General features: G+C 43.6%; 1 protein-coding gene across 1 annotated transcript in view; it reads left to right on the forward strand.

The window, feature by feature from the left end:
• Positions 1-1,195: 1,195 nt before the first annotated feature.
• The window catches only part of LOC135204660 (gastrula zinc finger protein XlCGF52.1-like), a 29,402-nt gene continuing 5,222 nt past the window's right edge, over positions 1,196-25,375 (forward strand). The window contains exon 1 of the mRNA XM_064234810.1: positions 1,196-1,335. The gene's annotated coding sequence lies outside the window, so the exon portion shown is untranslated. The remainder of the gene's footprint in view (positions 1,336-25,375) is intronic.

Genomic DNA, 25,375 nt, shown 5'->3' on the forward strand with positions numbered 1-25,375 from the left:
GCCACGTACTCAACGTTCACAACAAAAATGAAAACATTTTACAGTTCCAATCACTTTCACAACAGCAGTGTAAAGATATTAGAGGAGGATGATGAATCAATTCCTAAATAAATAACTAATAATTAAAGGAATATTTTTCCCATTACATTTCTTCACAGCCGAAAATACACCTATAGTTTGACATAAAGGAAACGGATTTACCCGATATATACACTGATAAAAAGGGCGTGAATTGCTCTACAATTTAGTATCTGGAAGAGAAGGAATACACATATGGGAAAAAAGATATTTATAAAAGTAGGGTGAACATTCGGCCCGAATGTCGTCCTTAAAAACAATGCAACACAGTCAAAGATCTTAGGCCAATTGCATTAACAAGTGTAGCTATAATATAACATTTTCATGGGGATCCTGGAAACCAAAATAGAAAAGCTGATTAGAAATATAAGGAAAACTAATGAACTGTAATCAGGCTTTACCACATAAAGAGGAATTGATGATTTATATATCTTAGAATACTACTGAACACAAGAAAATATGTAGGTACAAAAGAAAAGACATTATCTGTGGCATCACTAGACTTCCAAAAAGCTAAAGGAGGCATTGATCATTAATAAGCTTTTATTTGCAGATCTGTTGAGGGGAAGTTGAAAAGAGGAAAGAATTATGGTATTGCAGAGAGAAAAGAAACTTAAACCAACATAATCAAAGGAGGAAAAAAAAAAAACCAGGGGAGTGGTTTTAAAAACAAATTCCATCTAATACTTCTAATACGACATCGCCTGGAGTACTTATCATCATCCTTTATCCTAATTATCTCGCGATTAAATAAATTATCTGTTTTTTTAATTATTTTTCCAATGAATATATCTAACTTTCCCCTTTTCATCAATTAAGTCTGAATCAAAACATATTCAAATTGGAATCACGAACGAAAAGTCCCTAGGAGACGACGCCCAAAACGTAAACAAACCTTCTCTACGTGAATCCATTATTTACCCTAATAACTACCATTAAATTATCCAGTTTATTAGCTAATTATCCGAATTTTTAATTATATTCCAACAAACTGCATACAATTGTCCAGAAAATGACTTATTGGAATGAATGAAAACCACCGAAACCACTTCTAAACCAAAGCCACAAACATAAACACCGTCAATAGAAGACGTCCAAAATGTCAACAAAGAGACGCCATTGACTGCCTTAGTAGCGTAAACTTCTATTCAAACGTCTTTTTATCTTCTATAATATTAATGCCGTCTTCAGAATCAAGACAATTCTAATCGTAATAATTGATAAATTTCGAAGACAACTGATAATTACTGTAATAATGTGAGTTATAGATGTTTATAGATTATATAATTAGCTTCTATAGATATGGTTCTCTTAGGTTACCCAATACTAGACCTGATCTGTGGAGTCTTAACCTGAGGCTGTCTAAATGAAATGAGTTATATTTTATATCACAATGATTTACTTGTAGGCTAATGTCAAGTTTAAGTTGTAAGTTTCTGTAGGATCTCATTGCTGTAGGCTGCAGGATGCCTCTATCCTGTATCCTGGCCTACTTTATCCTAAGACTGTCTGGTTCAGTGATACTGTATGATTTCTTAATGATTCCACGGAAGGTGTAGGTACGGTAATTTAATCTATAGCTAACCCTATACCCTAGGCTAGGCTATAGCCCCATGACCTAGGTTATTTTTTCAATTGACCAAAAGACGACTAGAGGAGGATTTATCCTACAAAATAACTAGTGTAAATTGTGTCTTTCACTAGTTTTTGTCATTTCTTTTTACAGGTATTCTCCTACATACGATGGCGTTAGGTTCCAAAAAATCCATTGTTTGTTGTAAAAGTCATATCTCGAATAGGGGGAAACACTGCCTTGGGTCCATCGTACTCAAGTGGATCAGCCTTATTCACTCGATATTTAATTGGTGAAACAAGAATATAATTACATCTTTAAGCATACCATTCAAAAGATTGAAGTTTCATCAACAAAATGTGATATATGAAAGCACCGTATAAACTAAAATAAGCATGTGAGGTCTTCATAAAATATGTTTTTAAGGCAGTTTTTAAATCCAATATGGCGTTGTCCACCTCCGGTCCCTTTTGTAACCGGCAGATCCAATGCCCTTCCCAACCTTCCCAGCGCTCATTTGAACAATATTAGCTTATATATGTAATGTTTATTGATCTTACTCAAGATTGCAGTTGTAATCAGCAAAATAAAATAACATTTCGATGCCTATATTAGTGAAAGTATGAAACTTCTTATTCCCAGGGTCATGGTTTGAACTGAATTTTTTTTTTATCTTGTAATCGGTGGTTTTATCCTTTCTACCATCACAACTAAAACTCCACAATGCTTATTTGATTGTAATTATACATGTTTTGGTCTTAATTCACTCCAAATTCCACTTGAACTACATTGAGAGTTTGTTGACAGCAAAGTCATGGCGGGAAAAAATTTCTAGAATGCCGTACATCTGGCTGCTGAAAACCATTGCCAAGCAGAAGATGGATTAGTGAATTGTTTATGACAAAAATTTTGTATTTTTTATTTATTTTTGTTGTTGCTAGCACTTTTCATTGATATAAGTCTATATTACTATTTTGACTTTTTTATTTTTAATAATTGTATGCCAGAAATAAATGTAACCTTTAATGCTTGTATGGTAGGAAGGGCAAAATTTCATTGTTGCCAATTTAATGCAGCTTTACACGTACGCCGATGCATATACAAAGTGTTTCCATGAATTCTAGTTGTCATAATAATGCAATAATTATAAAATTGCTCTAATATGTATATATTAGAGCAATTTTAGGCGGTTCTGTTCTTAAGACGCGTTGTAACAAGAAAATCGTCGTAAGCCGGAACATCATACAAAATACTAGAAAAAACCTTACTTTTAATGCTTTGGGTGCATTGAAAACTATGTAAACTACATTCTTATTGCGTTTTTATCAAAAAAACCTTCAAATATTGATTATTTTGCATTTTTGGTGTCATATTTCTTCTGCCAGATGAGCGTTGTAGGCATTGTAACCCTGGAACATGTGTCGTAACCCTGGAAGTAATTTCTGATGAATATAATTGAAAAGCGCCTTAACCTCAAAACGTCGTAAGCCAAACCCGTCGTAACCCAGGGACTGCCTGTATACTACATATAGATATGCTAATTTCACTTATTGCCCTGGTTTTGTGTAAGTCTTAAACCCCGTTTGGACGGTAAACACATACCAATTGGCAACTCTGATAAACAATAGGAGAGCACAAACAACACCTTATGTACTTCTCACAGCAAAACTGTTGATATTTGAGTCAGGAATCTAGCTACTTTTTCAACAACGAATATTTTTAAATTAATTATCATGAATAAAAATTTATGCAATTTATGGCCTTATACTGATGTTTAACTTTTTATTTAAATAATTATCTAGTGCACGCTTCTTCTTTCTACCAAAAAGTCGCGAGTTTCCTTGGATCCAAGGGGGAGGGCGTCATTGTTTACGATTTTTGTGAAGAAAGTGTCCCAGTTCAGAGCTAATTTTCTTGCTTCTAGTTTGCATAAATGAATATCTAGGTACTTTACTTATATGGGACAAGGTAATTTTTTGTTAAACATTGTGTTTTTAAGTTGTAATATGACTTGAATATGTCTTGTTATGAACTAAATTATTTTCTTCATAATAGATTGCGTTGGGGGAATGTTTATTGTATAAAAAAAATTGATTCTGTTCGCTATTTTCAATTGATTTAATTGTAATATGAACTTTAAATTCCTTATCTTTTATCGGTGTGAAAAGAATAGTAAAATGTGATTTTCCATGCCAGGTAGATTTGATAAAAAAAAGTTTTCTGTCGATTTTATCTACAGTTGTATTTGATTGCATATCAAAGTTTACGGGAGTTTTATCCTTGTTGCTGATGCACGATAAGTCATTAGCAGCTTGGACATTGTTTTCTCAGCTTCAGCTCCAACTTGCATTTGTTCCTACATGTTATACAAACCCTCAGTCCTTTGCATTAGGAATTTCTTTCACCGTAGGCTGGAAATCGGTTGTAGAAGTCTAACAACAAGGTAGTTAGGCAGCAAATACTTGTCCAATTGTCGGGAGTCCTGCCCAACTGGACGTTAACATTCCACTTCACTTTTGGCTGCCGTGGTGATCAGATGTGCTTTTGCTCTCTGTCCATTGTTGTTGTATGAAGTTCTGGAACTCTTTTGTTTGTGATATTTTATTTGCCTTTCTGTGATTATTTTGCAAGATGCAAACCCAGGAATCAAATAAGCCCAATTGCCCCCCCATTCTCTCAGCGCATTTGCCCTGGAGTTGGAGGCAAGAGTGTGGTAGCTCCTGCTCAAAAGTTATGGACCCTCACGTCCTCTGTGTGAAGTGCCGAGGCCATGAGTGCTCAATTGATAACTCACATGGTACTTGTCTCTCTTGGTCGGTGGAGCAGTGGGGTAGGTATGAGGGGAGGAAGCGATCTCAGGGGAAGGCTTCCAAGTCTTCGTCAGAGGGTTACACACCTCTGACGACCCCGTTGGTGACTAATCCTTTGTTTTCCTTCCACCCACCTCGTAAGCTTCCTCGCCTTGCTGTTTCCCCTTGGGATGAAATGTCTCCCTCCGCTTCTTCACTTGATTTGTCAAGCATAGATGCGGGGGGGAGACACACCGACTCATAGATGTACTCAGGGGCTTCTGCTTGCTCCAGAGGGGATTTTTGCCCTTCGGGGCGAGTAGGACCTCCTCCCACTAACCTGACTTTTGCTCTCTCAGTTGTGTCTGCCTCTGTGGTTGCGGATTTGTAGCAGGCATGGCTGAAGTTGGGGTTGTTGCCTGGTGCCCTTCTCTACAAGGGGCTGATGCATCATTTTTCTTTTTGTCGACCCTGGGTATGTGGCACCAACTCACCTGGTGTACACTCAACACGTGACACAGAAACACCCTTCTTTGGTTGTGTCATCCATGCCACATTACTTCAAGGGTTGAACCCTTTATTTCTGCCCCCTCTTCCTCCAGGTTATGCAGTCCTCTCTCCCCCAGCGACTTACAATCGGCCCCAGAGACCATTCCTGCTAGACCTTCCACCTGTCTCCATGTTCATGCCTGCTGCTGTACCAGTTCCTGATTGTGTGAGTGCTGGGGTGGAGGGGGGCACCGGTCCCAGCTTCCCTGGATGGGGGATCTGACTGATGCCCTGAGGAAGCTGACGAAGTCCAAGAAGAAGCATAATTTGTCGTCGTCTTCCTCCTCGTCATCATTTTCTGTCACCTCCTCCACTTCTTTTGAGGCTTCCTTGCCAAGGAAGAAGAAGGTAGTCTCTCTCCCCCTAAGAAGTCTCATTCTGTGACTTCTAAGGGTCTGTCTCGCCGTTCTGGTGAAACAATTGGGCCTTCCACTGGTCCTCCCGTTCCTTCAGGAATGGGAACCACCTCGCCGCCACCAGAGGCACACGGGTCGAGGACCACAAGAGTTTATGCATTGGCTTGTACCTCCACACCTAGTCCAAGAGGTTCTGTCTCTAGGATTAGTACCATCTCATGTTCTTGTTTGCGAGGTTCCCTGAGTGCATGCAAATCTACTGATGAGCATGCAGGTAGAGTGTTTGACACTGAGTCCACTTGTTTCCATGACTCAGGCACGGTGCGAAGGGAAGGGGTGAGTTGCTCAGGTGACTCATGCCTTGCCGATGATCACTCCTTTAGCGATCGATTGGCTCCCAGGGTTAACGTGATGGTCTCGCATGAACGTGCACGCGGCGAGACCAGTAGGAGGTCCCGTTCAGTTCTCTCAAAAGGTTCAAACATCTTCAAGGATTGGGATGCGTCAGGAGGATGGTAACCCCTTCTCGTCATGCAGGTGCACGCTATTCTTTGCCCGATTGTCGGTCACGACTGGTCCAGGTGTCGAATAGCACTTATCCTGTCGTACGTGAGCATTGTTGGACCCAGTGAATAATCTTGTCTTTGGGGAAGAGAATTCACTTAGGGCCAACAGATCATATAAGCTGATTCCCCCTCCTCTACCTCGATAGAGGCGTTTCTACACACCCTTGGAAAACCCTTTGCTGATAAACAGGTTGATCTGTAGCTAGTTCATCTGACTCCCGGCTTGCCGATGCAGCACCTTGCTACAGAGAACCTCTAGTTCATGCAGCATGAGGCAGGGGCCTTGGAAGCTACCACTATGGGAGCTTTCCAAACAGTCTCCTGGCTGGATCTGTGGTCCCTCACAGTATCCAAAGTTGCTTCTTCTTCGGGACTGATAGTTCCCGGAGAAGATTCAGTTTTTGGGAGACTTTGCCAGTCTAGAGGTAGGGCTATTTTCTACCTGGCCCACCAGATGGTAAACCTGTCGGCCAACCTGGTTCTTAGGAGGAGGCACTGTCCTGAATCGTGTAGCCAGGTCTGCTGGGCCAGAGTCGACATTGGTGTTAAGGAACGACGTGTTGCTGGGCTCCTCCTCTCTCTTCCCTAGAGAGATGGTGGACTCTGCAGTGAACAAGTAAAGAGCTGAAGATAATGATTGACTTTTCCATCGGGTAGTTGCCAAAACCTCTGGACCATCTCATGCAACTGCAGCTAGGCCTTCAAGCCAAGCTAGCTCTTCCTCCGCCTCCAAGAAGACTCCTCCTTTGAAGGTGGGTGCGAGGAAAGACCCAGCCTTCTTAGTTTGCTTCGAAAGGGGAACAACAACACCCCTTTCAGCCCCCTTCTCTCAGGGGAAGGGAGGTAAGCGAAAGAAGAACAGATGGAAAAGTTAGGGACAGCGTTCCCCTCACCTGCTGCCGTGGGGGGCGGGGGGTGGGGGGGTCTGTGCCTGGAAAGCCATTGGGCAACATGGCAGCACTATGCATCCAAGACCTGGGTAGTGGATGTTCTCGGGAAGGGCATCTTCTTCCCATTGAGTCGAGGCCACCTCTCACCGAAACTCCAGTCCTACTACAAACTTACATCCCTGGTTCAGCCAAGGATCTGGCACTAGAAGATAGAGTATCTGGGCATGCTGATCAGTACGGTAGCAGCACTGGCCTTCCCCGCAGACTTGAGAATCCGCAAGTCAGGAAGGCAGCTCAACTGTTTCTGTCACAGCATGAACAGCCAACTCAGCTTTGGCAGGTCGTGATTGGTCACCTTTTGTCACTAGAGAAGATAGTACCTCATGGGCATCTTCACCTGCGGTCTCTTTAATGAAGACTAAAGGAGTGTTGGTCACGGGCTCGAGATCCTCAGTTCTTTCTCATCCCTCTAACAGAGGAAGTGAGGAAGGATTTAGCCTGGTGGCTAGATGACAGGAACCTCTTAATAGACGTGGAGTTGCACACTTCCCCTCCGGACATGCTTCTGTTCTCGGATGCATGAACGAGGGTTGGGGCGCACACCTGGAGGAGTTGCTGACTGCTGGAATGTGGGTCCGGCACAACAAGCACCTTCACGTCAACATTCTGGAACTCAAAGCGGCTTTCTTAGCCCTCCAAAAGTTCTGGGATCAAGTGATGAGACATTCCGTGGTGTTGAAAAGCGATAACACCACAGTAGTGGCATATGTCAACAAACAGTTGGACCTAGTGTCCCTTCCATCGTATCAGTTGACAGTGCAGGTGCACGAGTGGGCTGCAGCGCACTCGGTAGAGCTATTGGCCATGTATGTTCCAAGCAAGAGGAATGTAGTGGCAGACAAGCTCAGTTGCCAGAATCAGGTGTTAGGGACAGAGTGGTCCCTACACCCAGATATGGCGAAAGGGTTGTTCAACCTATGGGGCATCCAGTGGTAGATCTGTCACCACCCGGTACAACAGAAAACTTCCGGTGTTCTTTTCCATACTTCCAGACCTATTGGCAGCTGCTGAAGACACGTTCCAACATCCATGGGACAATTTCGAAGTTTACACCTCTTCCCCGTTCTGCCTGATTTGCAAGGTGATCAGCAGGGTGATGGTCACCAGGAATCTTCAGATGATGCTGGTGGCTTCCATTGATATCCCACTCTGTTGGCTCTTATTTCCAAGGCACCGCAAGAGATTTCCCTGTAGCACAACCTTCTGTGTCAGCAGCGCATAGAGTGGTACCACTCAGCAATACAGTCTCTGTGTCTTCACACTTGGTGTTATCCACCATCTCTTGTGAGCGAGAGGCTTGTCTTGCCGAGCAGCAACAGAGATGGCAGTGTACCAGGGAAAGTGGGCTGTCTTCTGTGGATGGTGTTGTGGATGGGGTCTCTTTCTGCTTAGAGCGAGGACTTTCTAGTCTTTCTTCATTGAGAGAAGCTCCTCTTTGTCTCTGCAGTTAAAGGCTATAAGTCAGCTTTGGCTCTGGTCCTGAAACTATGTGGAGTGGATATTTCTGCTTTTATGGAGATCTCTCTCTTTATGAGGAGCTTCAAGAGGTCTTGCCCACCCAGGGAACTCAGGCCTCCTGAGTGAGATGTGACTGTTGTCTTAAGGAGTTTGACTTGTAACTCTTTATGAGTTGTTAGACAGGGATCTGACCCTCAAGACCGTTTTTTTGCTGGCCCTGGCATTGGCAAAGAGAATAGGTGAGCTTCAAGGTCTCTCTTTAAGGAATGGGGATCTCGTTTGCTCGATTTTGTCCTGGATTTCGTGGCGAAGACTCAGAATCCTTTGGTTACTGACACTAGATTCGAGTCCTTTATGATCCCCTCCCTAGAGGAAATTTGTGGTAATGACCCAGAAGAGACACTACTTTTTCCTGTTAGGGTGCTATGGCGCTATCTGAAGAGAACTCGTCATATCCGCCCTGAGTGTCGACGCCTGTTTGTTAGCACCTGGGTGACCAAGAAAGGGGTGTCCAAGAACACTATCTCATTTTGGCTTGCTGAGGTGATCAGGAAGGCATACTCTTCCAAAGGGAGGTACGACACTGGCACCTTTCGTCCGCCAAACCCAGTACTTGTATATTTGTCTTTTTGCTTCCGACTGTAAAGTTCTTGTTTCATTATTCATATGAGGCTACACTTGCCTCCCTCTTATGAAGTGGGCCAGAGGTCTGGATATTGTTCACACAGTTCCCATACTCCGATCAATTGGACAGAGGCTAAGTTTCCCTTCTCGCTCCTACAACCAGGATGGGAACCTTGGTTGGGCAAACACCAGTCTGTTCACAGGACCCTATCAGATTCCTCCCTCCAATCAGTGAGTCTTCCTTATGTAAAGGACCAAGGGTTTGTATAACGTGTAGGAACAAATCACAGTTTTTTAAAGTAAATTATATTTTTCCTAACTATACAAACCTGAGGTCCTTTACATTTTATGCCCACCTCATGCTGATGTTCCTTGCATGGAACTATAAACGTGGAATGGAAATGCGCGAAATCGCTATGCACAGCATTGCGCCATTGCAAAGGGTGGAGAGAGCTTTGTTATGGCGCCAGTGAAGGTGAAGCAGAAACATAATGACACCAAAAATGGCAGACAGTGCTTTGCCATTAACTGTACAAACTACAAAAAGGGATTTGCAAGAGCTTTCCAATGAGCCTATATTTATTAAAATCGGTGGAGAATTAAGGACGACAGTGAAAAAAGTACTTGGAAGACTATGCTTTAATAGCTTAATTCCCACCTTTTCCCATGGCGCCGCGCAGTGAAAATCAGCATCAATACATTTATGCACGCATGTCCATTCCATATTTATAGTTCCATGGTTCTTTAGTTGGCTCTGACTACGATCCTGCAGAAGCTGCCAAAGAGAAAGTCGAAGAAGAAGAGATTGAGGAAGGTGTTGTCATTTTTCTTTCATGTTCGTCATAGTCTGCCGCCTCCTCACCTCCCCCTTCGAAGGTTTCATGACCTTGAGGCTTCTAAGGGTCTGTGTCCTCCCTCTCAGGGGGAAAGGCAGTTGGCTCTCTCGTTGGCTCTCCCACTCCTTCGGGAGAGAGGACTGAGACTCTGCCCTCAGGGGCCAGAGTCTCGGGAGCCTCTGGAGCACGAACCAAGGTTTGTCCTCCAGTCCCTGGTTCCAAAGGCACTGCTGGCGGGACCGGGGCCATGTCGAAGACTGGTTTGTGAGTTTCTCCGAATGTACAACCTCCCAAGGGAAGTCGTACATCCGCAGTCAGTGACAGGGAGTCAGCTATCTGTCACAACAGTGGCACGGGGGGAGAGAAAGGATTGAGTTGCCGCTCAGACCCACCTGCGAAGACCAAGCCTGATTCTTCGTAGGAGCCGTTTTTTATGTCCCTGTCCCTCGGGATAGGGCATCGGGAGAGGCTAAGAGGAGGTCCCCTGTACAGACCTCTTCACTTGGGGGATTCGGCCTCGAAGAGTGCTGAGATGCATTTTGAGGACGATGCTCAGTCTTGCCAGGTGGAGAGCTGCGTCACTGCTAGCAGCAGCGCTGCTAACAAGGATATTGCTCTCACCAGCACTGCTACCAGTCCTGCTACCAGCACTGCTACCAGTCCTGCTACCAGCACTGCTACAGCGTGGCAAGAACCAATGCATTCTCCTCGGGAGAGCATATTGTCTGTGTGATCGTGCTCTCCTAGACCCACGTACTTGTCACCACCGCGGGTTGATGCAAGGGAGCAGCTCACTCCCCCTGGCAGCAGGAGGAGTAAGACCATCTGATCCACCTCTCCTATTCCCTCTACTTCCTCGGGCTACACCGGGAGGGGCGAGGTGAATATTAGGAATCCCTTAGAGCTTTTTCCATGGGATTCGGCGGCCTATGTCCTTGGGGTTTTAGGGATCCATCGAATGTATGCTCAAGTCGTCAAGGATGGATCCAGGGGGTCTCGTGAGGGTCTCTCTCGTGGGGCAGTAGATTAGGAGGAAGAATCTCTGGAAGAACTAGATGGTGCTTTGGCAAGAGCCTCTGACACCCCCGAGATATGGAGGACCTTTGCAGAGATTGTTGCATTGAGACATCAGCACAATGATTTCGGGGAAGCAGCCGCGACCTCCTTTACAGGAAATCGCCCCTCCCATCTCGAATCTTACTGGGGACCCAAGAGGGAACCCAGGGCTTTGACGGGACTTCTGTGGTAAGCCTTGGCTGACAGAGTGTTGTACCAGGTGAATAATATTGTTTCAGGACAAGAGAATTCCCTTAGGTCCAACCGATCGCATATACTTCTTCCCCCCTCCTCTACTTTGCCAGAGGCATTTTTACACACCCTCCGAAAGGCCTCTACTGACCAAGCAGGTGGACCCGAACCTGGTTTGCCTTGGTCCGGGTCTGTTGCTTCAGCACCTGACGAGCGAGAGTATTTCTCTCTCTCAGCAGGGGGCAGCAACTTTGGAAACTACTGCAATGGCGGCTCTCCAAGCAGTCTCCTGGCTGGACCTGTGGTCTTTCACAGTGTCTAAGGTTACTGCTTCCTCTGGGGCCATTGTCCTGGGGGAAGAATCAACCCTTTGGAGACTGTGTCAGTCTGGTGGTAGGGCTATTACCTATCTGGCCCACCGGACTGCTGACTTGTGGCCAAACCTGGTTCTCAAGAGGCATGATGCTGTCCTCTCTTGAGTAACAAGGTTGCTTGGATCTGAGTCTGTTTTGCCTTACGGAATGGACCTTTGCTGGGTTCTACCTCTCTCTTCAATAGAGAACAGGTAGATGCTTCAGTGGACAAGTGTCGTGATGACGATAAGGACCAACTTGTTCACGAGCCAGTGGCGAAGGCTTCCTTGCCTTCATTCCACTTTGGCTAGACCTTCCACTCTGGCTAGGTCTTATTCAGCCCCACAGAAGTCATCCACTCCTAGGGGAGCCCGAGGAAACTACCCAACCTTGTTCCTCCTCCTCAAAGGGAGCACTGTCACTGTCGGGTAAGGGTAAGAAGAAGGAGGGGCAATGCTAGGGTTGGCATTTGCCTCCAGCTGCTGCCATTGGTTGGGGGGTGCCTATTGAGCCTTAGGGCAACTTGGCAGCGATATGGAGCAGAGCCGTGAGTAGTGGATGTCCTTCAGGAGGGTTGTATACTCCCCTTCGAGTCTCCGCCACCCCTCACCAACCACCTGGTCCGTCTTCTTTCCTACGTAGTGGGATCATTGAAACACCAAGCACTAGCAGAAGAAGTGCTGAAGATTCTGAGCAAGAGCACTGCAGAAGTCGTGTCAAACTGGTCTCCTGGGTTCTATGGCCAAGTCTCTCTTTTAGAGAAGACCTCGGGGGATGGAGACTGGTCATAGACCTTTATCCCCTGAACCGATTTGTTTGCCAGACTTGGTTCAGGATGGAGATATGAACAATGTTTGCCTCTATCAGGGAGAACACCTTCATGCTTACGGTGGACTTGAAGGATGCGTATTTCCAGATGTGGAAGTACCTTCGCTTCCTTCTCGGAGAGACAGTCTACCAATTCAGGGCACTCTGTTTTGGGCTCTCGACCACTTCAGTGTTTATGACAGTGTTCAACCTGGTTTCAGCTCGGGAACATTCACATGGGATATATCTATTGGGGTATCTCAATGATTTGGCTGGTCCTGGGCAGCTCCTGCTCGCAATTGGTACAGGACAGGGACCAACTCCTCAAGTTTTGCCAGGATCTAGGGATCCTGATATATCACGGAAGTCCAATCTCGAGCCCAAGCAGAGGATGTTGTACCTACGCATGTGATAGACACCAGTAGCAGCAAGAGTCTCAACTCTCATATCAGCAGGTTCAGGGAGGCAGCGAGACGGTCAGCCTGCTTGGCTCTGGCAGGTCACCTTTCGTCCTTGGAGAAGCTGGTCCCTCATGGGCTGCTTCATCTTCGGTCTCTCCAGTGGAGACTGAGGGAGTGTTGGTCTCAGTCAACAACCCTCAGTCTTTTCTCATCTCCCTCTTGCAGGAGGTGAGAGAAGCCTTGGACTGGTGGCTCGACGACAGGAACATCATAATAGGAGTGGATCTCTCCACTTCCCCTCCGGACATGCCTCTGTTCTTGGATGTATTGACCGAGGGATGTGGCGCACACCCGTAGGAGTTGCTGACTGCAGGGGTGTGGGACCTTCATGACAAGCGCCTTCACATCAACGTCCTGGAACTCAAGGCAGCCTTCACAGGAACGTGTGATGAGACACTTTGCAGTCTTGATGAGCAATAACACCACTGTAGTGGCATATGTCAACAAGCAAGGGGGACTCACCTCTCTCAAGCCTCATCATTTGACAGTGCTGGTGCACGAGTGGGCAATAGCACACTCGGTAGAGCTGTCAGCCAGATACGTTCCATGCAAGAGGAATGTAGTGGCAGACAAGTTCAGCCGCCAGAATCAGGTGATAGGGACCGAGGGGTCCCATCACTAAGATGTGGCGGGAAGGTTGTTCAGCCTATGGGGGAGTACAGTCATAGACTTCTTTGCTACCCAGGTCAACAGGAAGCTAGAGACCTTTTGCTCCATTGTTCCAGACCCATGGGCAGCTGCAGAGGACGTGTTCCAACATCTGTGGGACAACCTCAAAGTTTACGTCTTTCTCCCGTTCTGCCTGATTCGAGCAGTGTTTGGCAGGGCACTGATCACTCTGAATTGTCAGATGATTCTGGTGGTACCCCCAGGGCAGAACCTGCTGGGCCAGCCATACATTTAACAGTACCACCAGACAGTGTCGTCCCTGTGTCTTCATGCCTGGAGGTTATCCACCATCTCTTGCGAGAGAGAGGCTTTTCTCGCCAAGCAGCAACAGAAATGGCAGGATACCTCAGACAGTCCTCTGCAGCTTTATATGATGGAAAGTGGGTCGTTTTTGTGGTTGGTGTCACAGACTGGGTATCTCCAGTCAGAGCCACTCTTCAGCAGGTCGCAGATTTCCTCGTCTTCCATCGCTGAGAGAAGCTCCTTTCTGTCTCAGCTGTAAAAGGCTACAAGGCTGCACTGGCCCTTGTCTTGAAGCTGAATGGTATTGATATCTCATCCTCCTTCAAGATGTCATTGCTAATAATAAGCTTTGAGAGGTCTTGTTCACCCTGGGACCTCAGGCCTCCTGAGTGGGACATGACTCTCGTGTTGCAAAGCCTAACTCATGCCTCATATGAGCCTCTTTGAGGGTCCTCAGACAGGGATCTGACCCTCAAGACCGTTGTTCTGCTAGCCCTGGCTTCAGGAAAAAGAGCTGGCAAACGATATGGTCTTTCTTTTGATGTAGAACACTCTAGGGTATGGGGATTAGTTACGCTCCATTTCGTCCTGAACTTCGTAGCGAAGACTCAGAATCCATCGGTCCCTGATGCTAGATTCAGGTCCTTCACCACTCCCTCCCTGAGTGACTTCATTGGTGATGATCCAGATGAGATGCTGCTTTTCCCGTTAAAGCATTATGGCGCTACCTGAAGAGGACTCGACGTCTCCGGCCTGAGTGTCAACAACTCTCGTTAGCTCTGGAGGTTCAAAGAAAGAAGTGTCCAATAACTCTGTCTTTCTGGCTTCGTGAGACGATCAAGAAGGCATACTCTGCTGCTGGTGATGACACCAGTGCACTTCATCCTAGAGCTCACGAGGTCAGGGGCATTACCCAGTTCCTTGCATTCTGCAAGAACCTGTCTGTTCATCAGGTTTTAAAGGGGGTGGGGCCACTTTCACCTCTCACTACCTTTGGGATATTGCCCACAGGTCCTTGGACACTTCCTTGGGACCAGTGGTGGCTGCCCAAAAAGGTTTGTAGCTTACCCAGCTCCTCTAACAGGACAGATTCGCATTTCACCTCATTGTACAATATGAATGAGAGTAACTGTGGAGTGACTGACTCTCCTTTCATCTCTTTCTCTACTCTTTCCCTTCGGGTAGAGAGTATGCGGAACGTTAAATGCTGGACCAATCATGATACAGGTAAGACACTCCTTAGAGTACCTATCTATTTTCTTAGACTATTTAATGAAATCAAATATCTGCCTTGTCCCTTCACAAGGCAGGGAAGGGGGCTTTGACATAAGGCAAACCTATTACTTGTATTTGCCTTCTGCCTCCAACATAATGGTTCTTAGCTGTCTGTTAAGGGGGACACAACCTCCCCTTATGAGTAGACCCAGAAGACTGACTATGAACTTGTATTTCCTTAACTCCGATCAAAACTCAGTGGCTGGATTCCCTTCCTCACTCTTGCGACCTGGAAGGAAATCTCAGGTAGGCTGAACCCCAGTCGGTTTATTGAAGATCACTCAGATTCCACCCACCAATCAGTGAGTCCTCCTATTGTAAAGGACCAAGGGTTTGTATATTGTATAGGAACAAATCACAGTTTTTGAAAGTAAATTGTATTTTTCCTAGTTAAACAAACCTGAGGTCCTTAACACTAACTGCCCACCTCATGCCACCCCTCAATCTACTACCTGGGCCGAAAGCAAATTGGAATGTTTATGTCCTCTCGAAGGGTCTACCAACGATTGGGCTGGTAGTTAACCACCGAACTGCCTAGTTTACAGATTTCAGCAGCCATATCCAGGCTACGCCTTAAGCAATTCCTATCATAAAGGGCCTCAGGTTTGTATAGCTAGAAAAAATACAATTTACTTTCTAAAATTGTTGTATTAAGAATTCCTTTCCTGATGGAATTGGAGAGGTGACATTATCAGCTGATTTGGGCTGGGAGGAGGCTGTAACAACTGGATCTTCAATGATAGTGATAATAATTATGTAAAGTTGCCACACATACTAAAGTAGTACTGGTGGGTGTAGTGTACATACACTTTTTTCACAATTATAACAATTTGTAAAACATTGAAAAAAAATTAAGTATTCCTTACCTGATGAATTTGGAGAGACATCAAAACCCTGGAAGGATTTAAGGTCTTCTGGGTCTTCATCACTATCAAAGAATTCTGGAATGAATAATGGAAAAAATGAGTTTATGCAGCAGTAAACATTTTACATATTGTATGTATGTATGTAGTACAAACAGTTTACGGCATGGAAATAATAAGAATGAAATTATGTTAATTAAGAATTCTTTACCTGATGGAGCTGGAGAGGCTGCTGGGTTGGGTACTGGTTCATGTTCAGCGGAATCTGGATTGGGCATCAGTTTTGCAATGATACAAATGATAAAGACTATTGGGTTATGCTGTGTATGTACTACAGTAAATATAAGTTACAGTCCACTAACACTATAAATTACTATAATTTATAACATGTTTATTTGTTCCTACCCGATATACAAACCCTCGGTCCTTTACATTAAGAATTACTTTCAGCTTAGGCTGGAATACAGTCATTAAATTCTTGAACAAGGTGGTTAGGCAGTAACTACCGTCTGGTAGGTGGGTAGGCCTGCCTGCCCAGATGTAAACACTACACTTTGCTTTTGGCTGTCTTCCGATGAAGATGTATGTTGGTGAGCTCTTGCTGACCAGCCATTAATCAACTTTTTCCTGGTGGGATCTTTATTTTGTTATTTTTAATTAGTATATACTGTGTTTGATATTAATAATTAATATACAAACCCACTTGTTCTGATAGCCTTGCTAGCTGCCTTTCTGCTTAGTGTTAAGGGTCGGCGGCAAGATTTGTGCCAAGACCTTTATTACATATCTTCGCCCTTTAATGTCAGGGTGAGACAATGTGTTCATCCAAAATCTATGCTTATGCTTTGGAAATCACCGAGGGGAACTTCGGAGGTTTGTCCTTTGTATTTCTTTTGGTATTTCCTCTTCTCTTTCGTCCTTTCTCTAGCTTATCAGACAAAGATAGAGGAGCTGACGTGTGATGTCGGTGTTTGGATGCGAGAGGAGTAACCTTATTTTTTTAAATCATGTTTTCTTTCTTTTACAGGCTAACTGTGTTGATAGTTGATTACCACAGTAGATTGTTGGATATCTCTTTGTGTTGACTATCCTACCTTGGAATTGTACCTGTAACTCGTAGCATGCTGTAATATTGGTCCTTGAGTGTGTGTGTACTGTTCCCCTGCTGGATTCGTTTGCCACTGTTATTGTACAGTTTCATCTTTGGACAATGCCTTCGTGGCATCCCCGTGATTATTAACTCTATTTCTGCTGGTAAATGTGCCTCATCCTGTAGAAGAAGTCTTGCAGAATTTGGAGAAGTCAAGGAGGAAGAGAGCTCGTAAAGTGTCATCATCTTCCTCTTTGTATGCTTCATATTTTTCTTCAACCTCCGCCCCTTTTGACTCCCAAGGCTCCTGCTGAAGAAGGAGAAATTAATCTCCCCCCCTTAAGAAGTCTCATCACAGGATTTCTAATGGTCTGCCTCCTCAAACTGAGGAGGCAGTTGGTCTTCTGCCGGCTCGTCTGTTCCTTCTGGAACAGGAACCATCACGTTCTCCCCAGGGTCTAGTGAGTTGGAAGCTGTAGAAGCGCAAACATTGGTTCACACTTCTACTGCTAGTCCTAGATATTCTGCCTCTGAGACTAGTTCAGTGTTGGTCGCTCTTTCGTGAGATTCCCCAAGTGCATGTAAATCTACGGATTTGCGTGCATCCAGAGTTGATGATACTGAGATTGCTCACCATCGCAACTCAGGCATGGAGTGGAAGAAAGGAGTGAGTCGCTGAACTCCACCTAGACCATGGTCACGTTTGATTGGCCAATTGGTCTCTGTGGCGGTGAAAGTTTCCCCTGCCATGCGAGAGTTTCAGGAAAGCGCTTCTTCAGAGCGAGGCAAGGCAAGCAAGGGCATCCAATCTTGCAGAGTGCTTAAATTCTTTGGAATTTCTAGTACTCCCCGAGTGTTTTGGCCTTCTATGACCTGCAAACACTCAGGCAAGATGAGAATTCTGATATTTGTTATTACAGTACCATGGAATTTAGCTGAATGTTCGAATTCCTTGGAATTTCTGGCATTCTCAGATTTTTACGGTTTACTGTTTTTTCCAAACACTTGGGTGAGACAGACATCCCCGGTAACTGTCATTACAAAAATCAAGAGTCTCACTAAGCCATTAAATTCCTTGGAATTTCTGGCATTCTCAGAGTGATTTGGTTTTCTATGATTTCAAAACACTTGGGCAACGGGTATTTCCGATAATTATTACAATAATCGGGAGTCTCGCCAAGCACCTAGATCCCTTGGTTTCGCTGGCGCTTGTTGAGTGCTCGGCTTCATCATATCGTCGAGTATATCAGGGCAAGACAAGGCTCGCCTGATTATTGTCTTACAAGAGTCAGGTTTTCTCGCCAGGAGTGGAAATTCTTATGAATTATAGCGCTCACTGAGGACTCACCATCATGAGTGCTTGGATAGCAAGAAAAGCCTTTACCAGTACAGAACGAACTCTGCTCTTGATCAGTGCAGTTCCTGCCATGACATAGCACCCTACCTTTCCGTGTTGCAGCAAGTTTTTCACGGGGTCATCATCTTTTGTCTTCCTCATCATACGTCCCCTAACTTCCCTCTTCAAAGGCTTCCACAGCCTAAGTAGAGGTAGGTGTTTTCTCCGCCCCCTAAAAAGTCTCTCTTTGAGAGCAAATGCCTGTCTCTTCTACTCAACTGCTCCTACCGTAGCGGGAACCAGGACACTATCCCCAAAATATAGTGTCTCAGGAGCCCCAGAAGTTCGAACCCAGGTTCGTTCTCCTAACTGGTTCCAAGGGCGCTGCTCATGGAACCAGGGCTGCGTCAGGTATACCCATGTACGGGTCTCTCCGAGTATACAATCCCCAAGGTTGTAAACTCCAGTCAGTGATAGGTAGACTTCTCTCCATCACGATAGTGGCGCAGGATGAGAGAAGGGACCGAGCCGTGTTGGTAACTCAGACCCACCTGTGAAAGCCAGGGGTGGTGGCTATTCTTCAGGTGCCAAGATCGATGTTTGCTGTTCCTCAGACAAGGCATCTGAAGGAGATAGGAGGAGGTCCTCTGCACAGTCCTCTTCATGAGGCTCGAACACAGAGAAGATAGTTGCGTAACAAGATGTGGCAAGTTTCGCCAGCTTTTACTGCAGTTAACTCCACTCAACTTTCGCTTGTGTTTGTGCAAACGAAATGGTTGTAGTAAATAAATATATGTTTAACAGAGTGAGAACATCACAAGTTCAGAGAAGAGCGGGCAAGAACAGAATAAACAAGGAAATAAGAGGAATCATATGGAATCAACTCCTTAGAGTTCAAATCCAAGAGACTAAGTTTTTGGTTCAATCTTAGGATCTTATCAAACATATGTCAATCTGTTCAGGATGGATAGCACCGAGAGGTTTGAACACCTCTCCAGTGCTACTGTTTTGGGAACAACCACTGGTTGAACTAGTCATCTGTGGTCTCCTGTTATCACCGTAGAAGTCCCCCTTCTGGACAACTTCACCTTCGCTCTCTTCATTAGAGAATGAAGGTTTGCTTCCAGTACTTATTCTTGTCTCTCAAGTAAAGAAGAATTAGGCTGGAGTGCTATTTAAAGGATCCTAAAAATATACTAGTATATTTCTCTCACAACATGCTTCTGTTATCAGTTGAATCTTCTGAATAATAGGTGCATATCTGTAAGTTAATTTTTCTGGTATGTGACCGAGATGAAAAGTACCATCATTTAATTAACTTGAAACTCAGGACAGCCTTTTGGGCCTCCTAATAGTTTCTGGTTTTGATTTTGAAATAACTAGTGGTATTGTTTACCAACAACACCACAGCATTTGCATTATTACTGAACAAGAGGGTTTTCTTCCCTCCCATATCGGTTAAAATGTAGATGCTCGATTGTCTTTTTTTGCACTTGATGGTTCTAGCCAAACATGGAATGCACTACCAGGCAACTCAGTATGACAAATCGACAGGACTTTTTCTATGATCAGAATCGTGAGAGTTTACTTCTCTCGATTCAACTGTGAAGATGTAGGTCCACATTCACCTTAGTCATTCACTAAGTAGTATTTTTTTTCCTTGGGTGAGATTCAACTACTGATTAGAAGATAGACGATTTGTATTGTTGTTCTCAGCATCACCCTCCAAAGGAGGGGGGTTGGTTGTGATGCGCAGAAGCACAATCATTCGGCTTCTGTTTATGAGTCTGAATCATTCGTGATCTCCTGCACTGCGGACTTTGTATTGGTTAATCCAGATCAGTCAAACTTTTCCCTATTTGTATGTTGCTCAACCTATGAAGGATCGACACCCTTCATTGAGTGTCAATACCTTTATGCACTGCAGACTTCCTTGGAACCTCTTTTCCTTGGATCAGTGGAGGATGCTCACAGGTTGTGTTTGCTTACCTGGTTCCTTCAAGAGGACTAGTTGCATCTCACTTATGGTGTGCAGTTCTAGGGGTAAGAAGGATGCGAGAGTGACTGGCCTCTCCACCTTCCCCTCCTTGTACTACTACTCATTTTCCTGCAGGTTGAAGATAGGACTCGAACTTACAATTGCTGGTCAGGCGATTGATTTGGTAAGCTTGCACATTGAGTTTCCTTTCTATTTTTTCTTATCAGAATCATAGAAGCAATCCCACTCTTTCTTGTGGCAAGGAGAGGAAGGAGACTGGCAATCCCTTCCCAGAACTCTGCATTTATGCCTCCACTCTAAATATTCTCCCCAGGCTTATTTCGGATGAGTTATGATTCCTCACTCATTTCAAAATGGCCCAGAGGTCTAACTCTTGATCATGCAGCTCCTATGCTCCGATCAAGTTGTCAGAGGCAGGGCACTCCTCACTCTTACGGCCAGGAGGAATAGCCCAGGTGTGCTGAACTCCAGCGAGTCTTCCTAATGTAAAGGACCAAGGTTTTTATATTGTGTAGGAATACATCACAATTTTTGGAAGTAAATTGTATTTTTCCTAACTATACAAACCTGAGGTCCTTTTCACATTAATGCCTACCTCATGCCACCCCTCAATCTGAAACCTGGGCCAAAAGGCAAAGTGGAGTGTTTACATCCGGGCAGGTGGGCCTACCCGCCTACCAGATGGTAGTTACTGCCTAATCACCTTGTTCAAGGATTTAATGGCTGTATTCCAGCCTACACTTACAGTAATTCCTAATGTAAAAGACTCGGGCTTGTATAGTTAGGAAAAATACAATTTCCTTTCAAAAATTGTGATATTACAGCGGTAAGCAAAACAGGAAAAGTTCAGAATTTCTTACTTAGACTAGGAGTGGCAGGTGGTGTTGGAGACTTCTTCTTGAAGAAAGCATCTACCCTAGACTGCATACTTTTCTTCATCTGTTTCTCCTTCAACATCTTGTAAAGGGTTGCCAAATTCATGATCTCTCTGTGAACCTTCACATACTTTGCGATGTTAGGGTCTTCAGCCTCCAAATATGCCAAAGCTCACTCTAGATGATTGAAACCCTCTGACAAGCCTTTGACAGTTAATGCTCTGGGCTTTGGGTCTGGTACCTCTAACTCCTCCTTGGTAATCTGCTTCTCCAGCTTAATGAGGTCCTCTGATGACAACTCCTTTCCTGGGAGGCCAGCAGCTCGGTAACATCCTCAACTTCTAAGTCCAGTTTTAGCCTCTTCCTTAGCCCAACGATCTTCCTCGTCACAGTCTCGACATCTCCTGCCTGGTCAAACCCTTCAAAACTGTACACATACTGCGGATACAGTTTCTTCTAGGCCCCTTTCAAATTTGTTGTCTTTACCTCTTCCCAAGCACTTGCAATTTTCTTCACTGTATCTGCAATGTTGTAGCTCTTAAGATATTGCTGCAATGTAAACTCCTTGTTACCTTCGACAGCCATCAAAGCAGAGCGTATTGTCCTCCTCAGGTAGTATGCTTTGAAGTTAGCAATGACTCCCTGTATGAGCAAAGTTTTATTTGGTGGAAGATGCACCACCTCCATATTAGGGTATGTGCTGCTCAAATTTGCAGGGTGACAAGGGTCATTATCTCAAACAAGAAAGACCTTAAAAGGCAGAGCCTTTGAGGCACAATACTACTGTTCCAGTACTGGCACAAAGTGATCATTGAACCAGTCTTCGAAGACCATCAAGGTAACCTAAACCTTCTTGTTAGACTCCCAAATGCCAGGGAGTTGACTCTTGAAAATGCCCTTAGAAGCCCTAGGGTTTTCTGCCAAATACACTAGCTTCAAGTCGCCACTAGCATTGGCCCCAAAGAGTAAAGTCAGTCTCTCCTTACCAACTTTATGGCCTGGTGCTGAATTCTCCTCCTTGGAAAAATATGTGCGGTTGGGAATCCTCTTCCACAATACTAACCCAGTCTCATCTACATTAACCACTTTGTCAGCAGTATAACCACTCAGACCACTAGGAAAACTTTCTGCTGCCTCGCTTTCAGTGCTAGCTGCTTCACCTTGCAGCTTCACGTTGTGCAAATTTGCAGGAGCCTCTACTGGCAGAAAACTCTTCACTAGCACCGCCTTCCCCATTCATTTTCACTACTGCCGCATGCAGCTCCCTAGCCTTTTCTTGGATCACACTTAAGCTCACTGGAAATTGTCGCTGATTCTGGTCTTCCTGACAGTTCATCAATAACTTCTCCTCTGCCACAATGTTCTGACTACGTCACTTCTCATTAATCACTGTTACCTTCATTGGTGCAGCATCTTTAACATGCTTAAGAATACATTGTTGTCCAACTAAGCCCCAAAGGACTACCTATCTCGGCGTTACTTTCTCCCTTCTCTGAAAGATTAATTACGTCGTACTTGACCTCCATGGTGATGGACTTCCTCTTCTTGGATGCACTGGCATCAAATGAAGTATTCTGCCATTTAGGAGCCATAGTAAAGGTGCATAAACTCAGGCCAATGAAATACAACAACAAAGTGAGAATAAACCTAGCGTAATAGAGGCAAACACATCAGTGAAGTAGCATTGTTTGGTATTGTTGTGCACCCATTTGTCCTCAACCTGAATAAGCATGATTAGCTGTGGTCAGCTACAGGCCATCCCCAGTTATTGCCAGCGGTTCCGTTCTCGATGGGGTGCTGATAAGCAAAAACCACCATTAACTGAAACTGCGATTTATGGCGCTTGTGGCATCGATAACCAGTTAATGGTGCCTCTGTTAGGTATGTATCAGTGCCATAACTGGAACTCGCCATTTTATGGCACCATAAATTGCCAATTTTATGTCACTAGACAAGCCCCATAAAACCAGATTGTCATTAACCTTGTCCACCGATAACTGAGGACTGTCTGTACTAATGCAGTTAAGGCTGTCTTAGTTTCACTGAGCTGATTACCAGCTCTCCTAGGGCTGGCCCAATGGATTAGATTTTTATTTATGTGGCTAGGAACCAATTGGTTACTAAACAACAGGACCTACAGCTTATTGTGGGATCCGAACCACATTATATCAAGAATGAATTTCTAATCACTAGAAATAAATTCCTCTGGCGCCACATAGGTGGCAGCGAACACTAAAGTAGTTAAATATAATAATTAGTACACCTGCAGTCAGAAACCTTTCTGCATAAAATACGATGTAAAAAGCAATGGAGAAATGTTGCAACCCTGGAATGTGCATTGTACCATAACAAGAAACTGATTTTTTATCAACCCTTAAACGCCGAATGGACGTATTAAACGTCAAGTCAAAATCTCCCCCGATTTCCGAATGGACGTACCATACGTTGGCTCAAAAAAGTTTTTTAAAAAATTCGCGGAAAAATACTTATAGGCCTACCAGCCAAAAACCTTTTGAATCATGCGCCTTGGGGGATGCTGGGAGTTCACGGATCAAGGCGTTGTTTTGTTTACAATCGTTACGCAGGCGCACAAGCGCGAATTTCTTTCTTATCGCACTAAAAAGTATCAGTGACACATCTCAAAAATTATTTCGTCACTTTGACATAATTTTTGCACCGTTTTAAATTATCCGTTACATGAAGTATTATATATGAAAATGTGCGCAATTTCATTTAAAATACAACAAAAAAATACTCATGATTGTAACTTTTATCAGTTTTGAAATATTTCCATATAAATAACGATAAGTGCCAAAATTTCAACCTTTGGTCAACTTTGACTCTACCGAAATGGTCGAAAAACGCAATTGTAAGCTAAAACGCATATATTGTAGTAATATTCAACTATTTACCTTAATTTTGCAACAAATTGGAAGTCTCTAGCACAATATTTCGATTTATGGTGAATTTATGAAAAAACTTTTTCCTTATGTCCGCGCGGTAACTCTTCCGAAAAAAATCATACATGCGATTGTGGTAATGTTTGCACCATTTTAAAATTAGCCGTTACATAAAGTTTTATATATGGAAATGTGTGCAATTTCATGCACAATAGAACTAAAAACAACCCATGGTTGTAGCTTTTATCAGTTTTGAAATATTTTCATATAAAAAATGATAAGTGACAAATTTTCAACCTTCGGTCAATTTTGACTCTACCGAAATGGTCGAAAACGCATTGTAAGTTAAAACTCTTATATTTTAGTAATATTCAATCATTTACCTTCATTTTGTAACAAATTGGAAGTCTCTAGCACAATATTTCGATTTATGGTGAATTTATGAAAAAATAAAATTTTCCTTACGTCCGCGCGGGGGTAACTTACTTCCGAAAAAATCATACGTGCGATTGTGGTAATGTTTGCACCATTTTAAATTAGCCGTTACATAAAGTTTTATATATGAAAATGTGCGCAATTTCATGTAGAATACAACGAAAAATAATTGAAGATTGTAGCTTTTCTCATTTTTGAAATATTTGCATATACATCACGGTAAATAGAAAAAAAACCACGTTCGGTCAACTTTGACTCTACCGAAATGGTCGAAAAACGCAATTGTAAGCTAAAACTCTTATATTTTAGTAATATTCAATCATTTACCTTCATTTTGCAACAAATTGGAAGTCTCTAGCACAATATTTCGATTTATGGTGAATTTATGAAAAAAACTTTCCTTCCCTCCGTGTGCGGATTCTCCGCCATAAATCTCCGAATTGCGTACATCGAATTCTCGGAAAATTTGCTCCATTTCATATTAGGCATTTCATAGAGTTTTATATATGAAAATGTGCGCAATTTCATTTAAAATAAAAGGTAAAAGGAAAAATATTTTGAAGGTTGTAGCTTTTCTCATTTTTCGAAATATTTGCATATAAATCACGATAAATAGAAAAAAAAACCACATTCGGTCAACTTTGACTCTACCGAAATGGTCGAAAAACGCAATTGTAAGCTAAAACTCTTACAGTATCGTAGTATTCAATCATTTGTATTCATTTTGAAACAAATTGGAAGTCTCTAGAACAATATTTAGATTTATGGTGAATTTTTGAAAAAAAAAAATTTTTATGTCCGCGCGTTACGAATTCGTACATCATTTTGTGATAATATTTTTCCGGTGTTGCTTTTATTGTTTTACAATGTATTATATATCAAAATGATTGCAATTTAGTGTACAATACAACGAAAAAAAAAGAAACTCGTTAGCTTTTACCGTTTTTTGCACAGTATGATTTTAATACAATTATGTATGAATTTCTTTTTTTTGACTACCATATATTGCATTATTTACATATGATAATGATATTATTTTTCA

The sequence above is a fragment of the Macrobrachium nipponense genome, chromosome 47 (assembly GCF_015104395.2).
Source record: "Macrobrachium nipponense isolate FS-2020 chromosome 47, ASM1510439v2, whole genome shotgun sequence".
In the NCBI taxonomy this organism is placed as follows: domain Eukaryota; kingdom Metazoa; phylum Arthropoda; class Malacostraca; order Decapoda; family Palaemonidae; genus Macrobrachium; species Macrobrachium nipponense.